This window comes from Scyliorhinus torazame, chromosome 13 (genome assembly GCF_047496885.1).
Source record: "Scyliorhinus torazame isolate Kashiwa2021f chromosome 13, sScyTor2.1, whole genome shotgun sequence".
In the NCBI taxonomy this organism is placed as follows: domain Eukaryota; kingdom Metazoa; phylum Chordata; class Chondrichthyes; order Carcharhiniformes; family Scyliorhinidae; genus Scyliorhinus; species Scyliorhinus torazame.
In genome coordinates, this window is record NC_092719.1 from 61,197,546 (window position 1) to 61,210,796 (window position 13,251).

The 13,251-nt window shown below is 44.0% G+C and overlaps 1 protein-coding gene across 2 annotated transcripts in view; it reads left to right on the plus strand.

Annotated features, from left to right (window-relative positions):
- LOC140388059 (copine-8) overlaps positions 1–13,251 on the plus strand; it is a 544,832-nt gene that overhangs the window by 62,087 nt on the left and 469,494 nt on the right. The gene's annotated exons all lie outside the window — the stretch shown is intronic.

Sequence of the window (13,251 nt, forward strand, 5' to 3'; positions counted from 1 at the left end):
ACGGTAGCATAGTGGTTAGCACAATTGCTTCACAGCTCCACGGTTCCAGGTTCGATTCCCGACTTGGGTCACTGTCTGTGTGGAGTCTGCACGTTCTCCCCGTGTGTGCGTGGGTTTCCTCCGGGTGCTCCGGTTTCCTCCCACATCCAAAGATGTGCAGGTTAGGTGGATTGGCCATGCTAAATTGCCCTTAGTGCCCAGAAATTGCCCTTCGTCTTGGGTGGGGTTACTTGGTTATGGGGTGGGGTGGAGGTGTGGGATTGGGTAGGGTGCTCGTTTCAAGAGCTGGTGCAGACTCAATGGGCCGAATAGCCTCCTTCTGCACTTTAAATTCTATGATTCTATAGAAGTGAATGTTAGTCAGCTGACCTCTCAGACTGACTGGAAAGCTGGAAAAGAGAGGCTGCTCCTGCATGATTTTGCTGTTCTCAATCCATTGTTTTGTATATAGTTTACCCACCGTTAAAGTTAATAAATCGTTTATAACTTTTTTTTAATAAATATTTTTATTCTCCATTTTCACATTTTCTTCAGAATTTACACCCCACCAACAAACAGTAAATGGTAACAGATACAATGTCAATCCCCTTATTAACAACAACGATCGCATCCTCCCATCACCCCCCAAACAACGACCCACCTGACAATATAAGCATCAAATAAAACAAACCCAAGGTGGAAAAAAGGAAAAAAGAAGAAGGAACCAGGAATCGCCTATGGTCACCATTGACATATACAGTCCACCCCCCAACCTCCTTCCCCTAATATTCAATGCCATCCAAACCCCGAAAGAGTACCGTGAATGACACCCATGAATTGTAGACAGCCCCCCACAACCCCCCTTCCAGACTCCTCCCCTCCACTTCCTCTTGTAAACTCCTCCCCCCAACCTTGGTTCCTTCCTCCAACGTTTCACCCCGGCTGACTCACCGAAACCCGTTCTGCCAGGCTCCGATGGCCGAAGCCCCTCCCCCCCACCTCATTCCCGTTCACTGGCCGGCTTAAATCGGCCACGTGGAGGCCCCCGCTCGGGTCTCCTTCCCCCTTGCCCGGTCCCAGGAAAACCAAGAAATCTCCTTCAGCATACAACCCCCTCGTACACACCCAAGCCCCAGAGACCCATCATTGCAAATGAAAGTCCCATCTCATCCCTTGTCCAAATATATACAGCGTCGACTCATTTAGTGCATACACCAACACGCAGTGAACAAATAAAGTTACATGAGGCTACATCGGTACACAACCATTTCTCAATTCTGCCACAGTCCTTCTGCCTTCGCAAACTCCTCCGCTGCTTCTGCCGTCCCAAAATATAAGTCTTTGGATTTGTAGGTCACCCTCAACTTAGCTGGATATACGATGCCGCACTGCACCTTACAGATGTACAGTGCCGTCTTCATCCGGCTGAAGGCAGCCCGCCTCCTCGCCAGCTCCACCGTAAAGTCCTGGTATTTGTGTATACCAGCTCCAGCCCACTGCACCACCCACTTCTGCTTTGCCCAGCACAGGACTTTCTCCTTCACACTATACCTACGGAAACACAGAGTTAATACTCTTGGCGGCTCACTCGCCTTTGGTATAGGCCTCCACGACCGATGAGCCAGATCCAGTTCATATTGGGAGGGGTCGCCCCCCCTCCCCCAATAGCTTCTCCAACATCGTGGCAAAATACTCCGTCGGCCTTGGGCCTTCCACCCCTTCGAGCAGACCCACAATCCTCAGATTCTGTCGCCTAGATCTGTTTTCCAGGTCTTCCATTTTGCTCGCAGACGTTTGTTGGTCTCTATCACACTCCGCAACTCCTTCCCCATCGAGGTGAGTTGATCACTGTGCTGTGATAGTGTGTCTTCCACTTCCTTCAGTGTCTCACCTTGTTCCTGCACCTCCACTGCTGAGCTTGATACCGCCGCCATTACCGGGGCAATCGCCTCCTCCACCAGCACTTTCAATACCACCCCCATCTATTTCTTCATTGCTTCCATGTGTTTTGTGAACTGTTTTTCAAGTTCCACAGTCATCACCTTGGTCATTTCTTCTGCTGTGAGTGATGCGGCCTCCCCTGGTGCTCCAGCCTCCGCTTTCCTTTCAGTTCCTTTTGCTGACTTTTTCACTCTCCGGCAGACTTCCGTTAACCCCCTTTTTCACGGCCGTTTTTCTCCCAAACTTGGACATTTCTCCTCCCTGTGCCTTCTTACAGCCTTTTCAGCCTCCGTTGCCCCCAGGACCGGGCGTTAAAACTCCAAAATTCCTATTCCCGAACGGGTGCCCTCCAGTGTGCGGCTGCCTCCCGCCCACCGTCACCGGAAATCATCGTTTATAACTTTAACTGCAAGAATCATAGAATCATAGAATTTACACGACAGAAGGAGGCCATTCGACCCATCAAGTCTGCACCAGCCCTTGGAAAGAGCATCCTACTTAAGCCCACACCTCTACCCTATCCCCGTAACCCAGCAGTCCCACCTAACCTTTTTGGACACTGAGAGCAATTTAGCATAGCCAATCCACCTAACCTACACCTCTTTGGACTGTGGGAGGAAACCGGAGCACCCGGAGGAAACCCATGCAGACACAGGGAGAAAGTGCAAACTCCGCACAGACAGTGACCCAAGCCAAGTATCGAACGTGTGACCCTGGAGCAACTGTGCTAACCACTGTGTTACCCTAAACTTGTAATAAATCAAGCCACTTGACAGGAACATTACATAGTACCAGGGAGAAGTATTAAACACTGAGAAAAAATTATCAGCCTGCCACAGAGATTTGAAGATTTTGCAAGAATTTAACAAATTGAGTCGTTGAAGCCACCAAAGAGTCTCAGCTTTCATGGAAGTGTGGACAGCAACTGGTGTGTGTTTAAACAACAATTTAATCTGTTCCTTTTTGCAGTAAATTTAGAAGATCAATCAGATTCACGTAAGGTAGCGATGCTCTTAACAGCGGCAGGACCAGAAGCAATTGCTGTGTTTAATACGTTTAAATTTGCAAACGATGATGACACTAAAAATTTTCATGAAGTAATTTGAGGATTTGATGCCCAATGCAGTCCCAGAAAGAATGAAATTTGTGAACGCTCTGTGTCTAGATCACGTTTACAGAAGACAGGAGTGTGCATAGGTCAGTACATCACTGATTTAAAGTTAAAAGCTAAAACCTGTAATTTATCTGCAGTGGAATCTTGCATAATTCGGGACCAGATTGTATTTGGTGTGAATGAAAATAAGCTGAGGGAACGGTTGCTGAGGGAATCGGAGCTGTCTTTGGAACAAACAGTTAAGATTTGTCAGGTTCACGAGCTAACAGCACGTCATTCTGAAATGTTTCTCAGCAATGGCAGCGTCTTCTTGGAGGAGAAAACTTCAGTCGTCGCCTTTATTCCAAAAAGGCGGGAAACTTCCAATAGAAGGCGGGAAAGTTCCTGCAGCTCCTCGCACACTAACAAACAGGTTAAAGATCAGGACAAAGTATTTCTGTGTAAAAAATGTGGTCACAGGCACAAATTAAGGCAGTGTTCAGCATTTGGCAAGTTTTGTTCCAGATGCAAAGCAAAAAAATCACTTTGCACAGAATTGTTACTCTTAAGTTCAACTCTAGACCAGTCAGCACAGTGGAAGACACAGTCTCCACTGATGAAACATCATTGTTTGTTGGAGTAATAACTCAGAAGAATAATTTGTTGGAGATATCAAAAAATTCTCCAGCACTTAAAAAAATGCAAACTGATACTCCATTTAAAATAAATGCGGTCAATGAGGGCAAATGGCTGCTACCACTTGAAGTGAACAGTACAGTGGTCCGATTGAAGTTAGACTCTGGTTCCAAAGCCGATTTAATCAGCATGACTGATTTTTAAAATCTGAAATTTCAGCCGATTAGAAGAAATCACAAAATATCTCTGAGAGATTATAAGGTTCAAGCATTAAATGTTATGGTGCTTGTGACCTGAGTGTGGTGGTGAAGAACAGTTTATTCCATCCCATTCTGTATTGTGTCCGAGGGCTTGGATTCATTATTAGGTGATCAGTCCTGTGAAGAATTAGTTCTCATGCAGTTGGTATATAGTATCCACAATAGATTGGATCAACACTCCAATGATTCTGAGAACATTATCAGCAAATTCAGCGATGTGTTCACAGATTTTGGTATACTACCATTCACCTACAAGATACAACTCAAGGAGGATGCAAAAGCTGTGATACAGGCTCCCAGAAAATTACCTGCACCTCTTTAGGATTGTCTCAAAAAGGAGCTAGACAGAATGACAAAATTAAAAGTAATCAGAAAAATAGAAGAACCTACCGACGGGGTAACTTCCATGGTTTGTGTAAAGAAAATGAATGACGATATTCGCATATGCATGCATTCTAAAGACCTCAACAAGAATATCAAAAGAGAACATTGCAATATACCAAAGTACGAGGAAATCACATCTGAGGTGGCACTTTACGCATCTCAGGGTTTCTGGCAACTAAAGCTAGAGGAACAAAGTACAAACTACTGAACTTTCACTACGCCATTTCGATGGTAATACTTTCTGAGAATGCCGTTTGGCATAATTTTAACATCAGAAATTTTTCACCGTGCCATGGAACACATAATCAAAGGCATTGAAGATGTACGTGTGTACATGGATGATATCATTGTTTGGGGCTCAACCGTAGAAGAACACAATATGAGGTTGCTTAAAGTTCTCATGAGCGTCAAGAGAAATGAGCTGAAGCTAAACAAGCAAAAGTGCCAATTTGGAGTAACTGAGGTCACATTCCTAGGTGAGAAGCTCACATCTCATGGCATTGAACCTGACAAGGACAAAGTCCAAGCAACTCTCAACATGCCAAAACCACACAACAAGAAAGCCATCATAAGAGTGATGGGTATGATCAATTTTATAGGAAAATTCATTCCAAACCTGTCAGCAAAAACAACACATCTACGTGATCTCCTGCACAAGACAACAGATCTTACTTGACTGAGCAACATGAGTAAGAGTGGAAGAAGCTCAAGACTTCACTAACCACTACGCCAGTTCTCCCATTTTTTGACCGATTGAAGCAGATTAAGTGTCGACAGACGGGTCCAAAGATGGTCTGGGAGCAGTTCTTCTGCAACTCTGGCATGACGATTGGAAACCAGTCGCGTATGCATCACGACCCATAATGACAGAGTTAAGCTCAAATCGAAAAGGAATGCCTGGGTTTAGTTGTACGCTTGGAAAATTCCACGACTACGTCTATGAGCTTCCAACTTTCACAGTGGAGACAGATCATTGTCCTTTGATTAAAATCATCAAAAGAAATCTCAACCAGATGTCTCCAGATGTCATCATTCAGAGATTGATGAAGTTACAACGCTATGACTTCAATCTCATCTACATACCAGGCAAATATTTGTTTTTAGCAGATGCATTATCGAGAGCGCCGATGCAAAGTATTGGTGGTGAGATTACTGAGGATGTAGATCTGCATGACAATCTTATTTCTGCACTACTACCAATATCAGATGCGAAACTACATAGGATCCAAGAAGAGACCAGGAAGGATCAAAGGTTATGAGGAACACCAACTCACACTGGCCCAGAGGTCAATGCATGGAATTCTACAATAAGTATCATTAATGGAGTGGTACTTAGTTTGAACACTATAGTCATACCTCTATCTCTTCGCAAGGATGTACTAAAGAGGATACACGAAGGACATCTTGGGATTGAAAAATGTAAATGGAGAGCTCGTGACTCTGTTCACTGATCAGATATAAACCAGGATATTGAAAGGATGGTCAGTTGTTGTGACACATGCCAGATGCATCGTTGCAAGCAAACAAGAGAACCCATGGAAATATCTGATTTACCTATGGCACCATGGCAGAAAATAGCTGGTGATCTCTTTCACCTAGGAGGGAAAGATTATTTAATGATCATAGACTATTTTTCAAATTATCCCAAAAAAAGGCTCCACTGTCAAGCATAACCACAAGCAGTGTAATGCTGCATTCCAGGTCAATTTTTGCTCAACACAGAATTCCGCAAGTCGTCATGAGTGACAACGGTCCATGTATTAGCTGTAAAGAGTGGCAACACTTTGCAGTCATGTATGATTTCAATTACATCACGTCCAGTCCTTTGTACCCTCAAGTCAATGAAAAAGGCGAAAAAGATGTACATATTTTCAAGCAATTTTTGAAGAAAGCAATGGACAGCCAATCTGATCCATATCTCGCACTATTGAGTTACAGAGCGTCACCATTGTCACATGGTAGATCGTCAACAGTGTTACTCATGATTAGAAGATTGCATACCACACTTCCATACTTGGCAAGGAAGGAGGAGAATGCAGTGGTACTGCAGGAAATGCAAACCATTAAAGAGAAACAAAAACAGTTATATGATAGAGTGTCTAGAACTTTACCAGCTCTGAGTAGCGATGGCAGTGTGAGAATAAAAGATTCAGGCAATTGATCAAAAAAAGCCATTGTACTTGAAGAAGTAGCACCTCGTTCCTACAATGCACTGACAGAGAATGGGTTGGTTTTAAGAAGAAATCATCGCGCACTCTTGAAAACCAGAGAAGACTTTCACAACAATGTGGTGGATGACAAATCTACATCAGAATCAATGTAAGCTGCAGTGTCAGATAGTTCAGCAGTTCTTTAGCATGAGAATGTCATGGAGAACATTGAACCTACAAGTTCTGAGCAGCAAAGTCAAACTTTGAGATCAACCTGAGTCAGAAGAAAACCTGATCAACTCAATGCAGATTTGGACTATTTGTACATACTATGCTTGCTGTTCTTGGTATGTGTGGGCAGCACGGTGGTGCAGTGGTTAGCACTGCTGCCTCACGGCACCGAGGCCCAGGTTCGATCCTGGCTCTGGGTCACTGTCCGTGTGGAGTTTGCACATTTCCCCCGTGTTTGCGTGGGTTTCACCCCCACAACCCCAAGATGTGCAGGGTAGGTGGATTGGCCATGCTGAATTGACCCTTAATTGGAAAAAAATTAATTGGGTACTCTAAATTTAAATATATATATATAAATGTATATTTGCTAAACCAGTTTAAACATTAAAAAAAAATACTGTTAGGCTCATAGGCTCATGATATCACATTTAAATATACTGATGAGAATGTATTAATTTATTCTTCAATGGAAAGGCGGTGTAGTGATATCATGGTTGTGTTGTAATTCACCGACTGACCACTAGGAGTTTCACTAGTAGATAAGTGTATGTTAGTCAGCTGACCCCTCAGACTGACTGGTGAGCTGGAAAAGAGAGAGTCTGCTTCTGAACGATTTTGCTGTTATCAATCCATTGTTTTGTATATAGTTCACCCACCGTTAAAGTTGATAAATCATTTCTAACTTTGACTACAAATGTTCTTGTAATAAATTAAACCATCCAACAAGAACATTATAATATGTACATTAATAAGCCAGTCTCTTGGGTGGACGTCTGTCTCATTTTTGCAGAATGCGACGTTCAGGAACTTGGCTCTTCGGGGTACTAGGAGTATCTTCCTGTACACTGGTCGGTGTTACATCTGGCGAAACCAACTCAGGAACTGTCTCTGGTTGTGTGGATGATTCTGTTGGAACAGTTTCCATAATTTCGGCAGTTGTATTCCTCAAGTCGGCATATCGCTGTCCATACTCTGTGGGGAAAACATCTGGTACAATTCTGTACTCTCACTATGTGCAGACAATAATTGGTCAGCATGCCAACACCAAATTCAGTCATCATCAGATTGTACAGTATATGAAATTGGACCCGTTTTGGCTAATCCTATTGCTGGAGTACATTTTTCACCTGAGGTGTAATTTCTCACAAGAACACGTTCCCCACGGTCAAAGACTCTGCTTTTGAAATGTTGTTCTATTCCAGCCAATTGTGTCTGATGTTGTTGCCTGACTATCTCTGAAGTTGAAGGGTTAGTCATAACAGTGGACATAGTTTCCTTTTGACCATCAGTATAGTCAGTGAGATTTGTGATGTTGAATGCACAGTGTTCTGTATGTCATTAGAGAGCTATTGACACATTTAGGTAGAGAGCCTTTATCCCATGAAACCTTCACCATGCTTGAGCGATTGTACGAGACGTTCAACTAAGGTGTTGGTAGCTGGATGTTTGGGGCCAGATTTGATAAGACGGATGCCAAACCCCTCTGGTAGCACTTGAATTTGGCTGATGTGACCTGAGTACTGCTAGCATTCACGAGTTGTTCAGGTATCCTAAATCTTGCAAATACCTCGTCAAGCCTTTCTAGGATCTGTTCCGTAGTTGTCGATTTCATGATGGCAAACTCGGGTCACTTCGAATGCATATCAAACATGAACAAAAACACATGTCCTTCGACTGGTTCCGCAAAATCGATGTGGATTATTGCCATGGCCTGGTAGGCCATTCCCATGGATGCAAAGGTTGTAGTGGAGGTACATTTCTCAACGCAGCGCATGATTGGCACAACCCATCTTCTCTATTTGGGCATCTAACCCGGGTCAGCAGAAGTTGCTTCTCACTGACTCCTTCATTCTAACTATACCAGGATGGCTCTTGTGCAGCTGTTCCAGGATTCTACTTCGTAGACATGACGGAATGATTACTCTAATACCCCACAATACTCCATTTTGTACTGTCAACTCAAGATGCCTGGTAATATAGGGTTTAAGGTCTGGATTTTTTCTGTGCACTTGTGTTAGAGTGCCTTTTTGAATCATGTCCAACACCTTCCCTATCACTGGATCTGTTCGGATAGATTTCCGCACCTGAGAAGACGGGATCCCTGGTCGTGCACTCAGAGCCTGCGTGGACCAGCTGGCAGAGGTATTCATGGACATCTTTAGCCTGTCCCTACTCCACTCCGAGGTCCCCACCTGCTTCAAGAAGACCACCATCATATCGATACCAAAGAAGAACCAGGCAACGTGCCTCAATGACTACCGACCAGTGGCCCTGACTTCAGTCGTAATGAAGTGCTTCGAGAGGTTGATCATGAAGCGCATCACCTCCATACTCCCAGAACGCCTTGATCCACTGCAATTCGCATACCGCTGCAACCGGTCCACATCAGACACCATTTCCCTGGCCCTACACTCATCTTTAGAGCATCTCGAAAACAAGGACTCCTACATTAGACTCCTGTTTATTTACTACAGCTCCGCCTTCAACACCATAATCCCAGCCAAGCTCATATCAAAGCTCCAGAACCTAGGACTTGGCTCCCCACTCTGCAACTGGACCCTCGGTTTTCTGACCAACAGACCACAATCAGTAAGAATGAACAACAACACCTCCTCCACAATAATCCTCAACACCGGCGCCCCGCAAGGCTGCGTACTTAGCCCCCTACTCTACTCCCTGTACACACACGACTGCGTGGCAGAACTTGGTTCCAACTCCATCTACAGGTTTGCTGACGATACGACCATAGTGGGCTGGATCTCGAACAACGATGAGTCCGAATACAGGAGGGAGACAGAGAACCTAGTGGAGTGGTGTAGCGATAACAATCTCTCCCTCAATGCCAGCAAAACTAAAGAGCTGGTAATTGACTTCAGGAAGCAAAGTACTGTACACACCCCTGTCAGCATCAACGGGGCCGAGGAGGAGATGGTTAGCAGTTTCAAATTCCTAGGGGTGCACATCTCCAAAAATCTGTCCTGGTCCACCCACGTCGACGCTACCACCAAGAAAGCACAACAGCGCCTATACGTCCTCAGGAAACTAAGGAAATTCGGCATGTCCACATGACTCTTACCAACTTTTACAGATGCACCATAGAAAGCATCCTATCAGGCTGCATCACAGCCTGGTATGGCAACTGCTCGGCCCAGGACCGCAAGAAACTTCAGAGAGTCGTGAACACCGCCCAGTCCATCACACGAACCTGCCTCCCATCCATTGACTCCATCTACACCTCCCGCTGCCTAGGGAAAGCGGGCAGTATAATCAAAGATCCCTCCCACCCGGCTTACTCACTCTTCCAACTTCTTCCATCGGGCAGGTGATACAGAAGTCTGAAAACACGCACGAACAGACTCAAAAACAGCTTCTTCCCCACTGTCACCAGACTCCTAAATGACCCTCTTATGGACTGATTTCATTAACACTACACCCTGTATGCTTCATCCGATGCCAGTGCTTATGTAGTTACATTGTATATGTTGTGTTGCCCTATTATGTATTTTCTTTTATTCCCTTTTCTTCTCATGTACTTAATGATCTGTTGAGCTGCTCGCAGAAAAATACTTTTCACTGTACCTCGGTACACGTGACAATAAACAAATCCAATCCAATCCAACGAGACAGATAGAATATGTCGTTGAAGTGTTCATCAGATTTGTGTTTATCTTTTTGATCTTATTGATTTTGCAGCAGTGGTCTAGACAAAGCGTCTATGTTCACTGCTGTTTAGACTTATGATATTTAATGACATAATCGTGTACCGACAAGGCTAACACCCAACACTGTAATTAACTAGCGTGTGTAAAGGGATCCCCTTACGCGGCCCAAAGATTGTTGTTCAGGGACGATGGTTGGTTAATAGAGTAAATTGACAGCCAAAAACATAATGGTGAAATGTTCGAATACCAAAACTAATGTTGACAGCTTCTTTTTCAAGTTGAGCATTGTTTTTTTTTATAAATTTAAAGTACCCAATTCATTTATTCCAAGTAAGGGGCAATTTAGTGTGGCCAAGCCACCTACCCTGCACATCTTTGAGTTGTGGGGGCGAAACTCATGCAAACACGGGGAGAATGTGCAAACTCCACACGGACAGTGACCCAGAGCCGGGATCGAACCTGGGACCTCGGCGCCATGAGACAGAAGTGCTATCCACTGTGCCACCGTGCAGCCCCCCAAGTTGAGCATTGTTGAACTTAGCACTAGTCAACGTCCTGGAAGCAAATGCTATTGGCCGCTCTTTGCCTGAAGGCATTATATGCAAGACAACAGCTCCAACCCCATAGGGTGATGCATCACAAACAAGCTTCAGCTTCAGTTATGGGTTATAATGGATCAATAACTCAATTCCTGTAAATTCTTTTGACATTTTGGTAAGCATTCTCACAATCTTTCATTCAGAGCCACCTTATTTGTTGCAAAGTATTGTGCGTAAAGGCTTCAGCCTTGTTGCTAAGTGCAGTACGAACTTTCCTTAGCCATTTAATAATCATGGAAATGACCTTAACTGAGTTACATTCTGTGGTCGTAGAGCATCCAGGGTCTCCAACATCTTCTAAGATTTTTTGTGAAGGCCACCTTGGTTAATGATGTGTCCAAGATAGTGAATAGAATGTTTAAAACAGTTGCGCTTCTCTTTCTTGACCCTGAGATTATTTAGTTGCAGCCTTGCAAGAGTAGCTTCTAGGTTCTTTTCATGCTTTTTATCGTTTAGACCTGTAATCAAAATGTCGTCCAGGGTATTACATACCTGATTACACTCAAGATCTGATCCATAGATTGTTGAAAGAGAGTGGTGCGGATGTTATCCTGAATGGAAGCCTCTGATACCGAAACAAACCCTTGTTTATTATGCATAGTAACAGTTGAGACTCAATAGCTATGTTCATTTACAGATAGGCCTTGGAGAGTTCAATTTTGCTAAATATTTGACCACCTGAGATCTTGATAAGTAGTAGAAGGTACTGATCAGCACACTGTGCCGCCTTAGAATAGCTGCTTAGAAATCCCCGCATATTCGTACTGAATTATCCTTTAAGACTGGGGCGATTGGGGTTGCCCAATCATTGGTGGTAACAGGCTCAATGACTTCTGTCTTCAGTAACCTCTCGAGTTCTTCTTCCCCTTTGGGTCAAATAGCATAGAGTATGGTGCGTGCGTTCAAACACGTAGGCACACTGTCTGCCTATATCTTGAGTTTCACTTTGACATTAAGCATGGATCCAAATGAATCCTCGAATACCTTCGCATATTTTCTCAGAAGTGGTTGAAGATCATTCGTAGAATCAACAAGTTGGTTCACGGTGGCCCAATTTATCTTAACCTTCTTTTACCAAGATCTCCCAAACAATGCTGGAAAGTTTCCTTGAACAATGTGAAGAGGCAACTCCACTTTCTCCATGCTAACTTCCATAGTCACCTTGATGAAGCACTTCAGCGGAACAACCCCCTCAGTATATGTCCTCAAGACGACATCATATGGTTGCAATGGCAGATACTTCAATTTCTGATGGTATGTTGATTCAGCTATAAGTGATACTGCAGCTCCCATATCCACTTCCATCTTAATAGTGTTCCCACTTAATTTGGGATAGACCAAAAATTGTTGCTGGTTTATTTATACTGCTAGAACGGCGAGCTTAAATTCCTTAAGCTGACTTGACACTTTGGTACTCAGTGAGTCTTCAGTTGGCTCACTTAACTGGTAAACTCGCCCTGTAGACTTTACCGTATTTTTTTTGGTACACTTAATTTGTGCTGAGGAATGTTGGTGTGACCAACATGCCTTGGCAATGTGACCAACCTTCCCACATCTTTTACATTTGTTTCCCTTGCTCCAACAATCTCCAGCCATATGTCCCACTTTTTTGCAGCGGTGACATGGTAGGTTCTTGGTGGACCTGCTTCTCGTGGATTGCTTCAGGTTGAACTCCAATCAGCGAAGCTTCTCTTTCAGAAAGTTCCATAGACACTGCGATTTCTGTAGCACATTTTAGGGTTAATTCACCTTCAGTCAATTTCCTTTGGATGACTACATTCCTGACGGCACAAACTAATTGGTTGCAATCTGTATCATCCCAAGTCTGGCCAAATTTGCAGTACCTTGCTTGCTTTCACAGGGGTGCAGCAAATTGTGAAATATTTTCCCCTTCCTCCTGTGCACGAGGGTGAAAGTGGAATCATTCAGCTATTAATAGGGGGCGGGAAGAGAAATGTTCTTGCAAGATTTATCATTAACTGATCATGTGACTTGTCTCCAGGTTTAGCTGGAGTACTAAATTCTGCAGTAACACGACAGTTTTCCTCCCAAATGAGCGGAGAAATGTGGCAGTATGCAGGTCCGCTGGTGTCTGAATGACTTTAAGGAACGCCTGGAACCTTTCCTCCTAAGAGTACCATGTCTCCTCGACGTTATCAAGCTCGTCCATGTCTCCTTTTCTTCCCTTCATTTTTGGTTTGCAGCTCCCTGATCTATGCTAATCGGCCTTCAGCCGGTCTTCCCTGCTGTTTATTTTCTCTCTGTTTAAACTCTGACAAACTCGCAGCACATAACAAAGCTAGCTGTTTCTGTGCC